Raw genomic sequence first — 2,090 nt, 5'->3', positions numbered from 1 at the left:
AATTGGTGCTTCTGTTAATTGCATTATGTGGTCAACCAAGCTTGAGAAATTCTCAGTTTGAAAAAAATAAGTGTCTTTACCAATGAGTCTTTTATTTTTGTAGAAATCATTTATTTTTTTATTTGTATTTTGATTTTATTATTTTTTAAGTACATGACAACAGTGGATTGCATTACAATCCTTATTACACATATAGAGCACAATTTTTTGTGTCTCTGTATAGAAAGTATGTTCACATCAATTTATGCCATTATACATGTACTTTTTTTTTTTGCTTTACAATTCTTAATACACATATGAATCTTTGAGGTACAGTATGTGTCCCTAAAAACACAGAGGCACTGGAGGATTTCTGAAGTACAGTTTGACTGTAGAACCCTTCTCACACAGCATTTCATTTGGTTTCTGTTTTACCAATATTTTAGAAAATGCTTAAATAAAAAAATTTAAATAAAACAAATTCTATCTTCAGTTCTATCTCTGCCACTTACTATTTGACCTTAGCTATCCATTGCTTTGTAGCAAATTATCTAGACACTTAGTTACTTATTTATTATCTCAGTTTCTTCATAGACCATCAATCCCAGATGGCTTAGCTGGAGGCTTGGGTCTAGGTCAGGGTTTCTTTTACAAAGTTGCATTCCAGGTATTGGTTAGAGTCACAGACATCTTAAGGCTTGACTGGAGAAGAAGCTGCTTCCACACTCACTCCTAGGGTCACTGGCAAGATTTAATTACTTTGGGATTGCTAGGATGGAATCCTCGGTTTCTCAGTGGGTGCAAGTTGTAAACCCCTCAGGTCTTCACTGTGTGGGCCTCTGTAGAATGTTAATCTTAGCAAGAACAATTAGAAGAGCCAGAGAGAAAGTGCACAGCAAGAGGGAAGTCAGTGCAATTACAACCTAATCTCAGAGTGGCTCCCATTATATTTACCATGTTCTATTAGTTAAAAGCAAGTCACCAGGCTCAGCCCAGGGGAGGAGACTACAGAGGGACATGACTGCCTAGAGGCAGGGATCACTGGAGGCTGTTAAGAAGTAGCTCATCACAACTATAAATAAAGACCCCAGGATCTTCAGCCAAGACAACCTTAGAAGATTAACTGACTTTAGTATTGAAAGATAAGAGAATAGCCATCCTGGAGGATTGTGTTTCCCCAGATCAAATTGCACCACATCAGAAAGTGCCCATCTCTTGGTAGGGATGTTTTTTTATTCCAGTACTGGGGATTGAACAAAAATAACACCTCACACACACCTAGGCAAGTGCTCTATCACAGAGCTACATCCCCAGTCTTTTGAGACCTGGTCTATGCCCAGGCTGACCTTGAACTTTTGATTTCCACCATGTCCAGTTTAAGTATGGACTTCTAAATCTCAGTGTGGTGCTTTTTCCCCTACAGCAACTGCCACAGTGTCCACATCTGAAAAATGGATGATTCTGGGCTGCCTTCCCCTCTGCAGAGATGTGTGAGGAAACAAGGTGATCAAAGAAGTGTAAATGCTTTAAAAGGCATAAAATGATAGCTATGAAAATCTAGGTTCCTATCCTTATTATTCCTGTGAATAATACTTGTGCTTGAGACCAAATCTGTGAGATAAAATTTTATTTTACTCCTCTTTTTTCTTTCTTTGATGGTGCTCTTACTAAGTTTAGGGAGACACACTTCCTGTTGAGGGGTCTAGAGAGCCAGACATCCTGTCTTTTGCCTCTTCTTTTGCAGCGTGAGTAGTAAGCCTTTTGGTTCCCACTGCATCACACCAGTGCTAATGACCTTGAATTGAACCATGTGGTGGCAATGCCCACGCACCATTAAAAAGTGATGCTTCCTTCTGACATTGGCTCCATCCAAAAAGAATGGATCTGACATACTGCAGAGATCCAAACATGTGCCCTGTAACCAATCTGAATCCTACCTATCACATAAGACAAGGAAGAGGCCACCCCAGCTGCAGAGTCCTGATGTTCCTCCCACCACTGGGATGTTGTCATAGGCACCTGGAACCTCACCTCACTTAAATCTAGAGCTACCATTTGTTGAGGAACTACCATGTGCTGGTTATATATATATATATATATATATATATATA

The sequence above is a fragment of the Marmota marmota genome, unplaced genomic scaffold (assembly GCF_001458135.2).
Source record: "Marmota marmota marmota unplaced genomic scaffold, marMar, whole genome shotgun sequence".
In the NCBI taxonomy this organism is placed as follows: domain Eukaryota; kingdom Metazoa; phylum Chordata; class Mammalia; order Rodentia; family Sciuridae; genus Marmota; species Marmota marmota.
Note: the sequence above shows the minus strand (reverse complement) of the source record.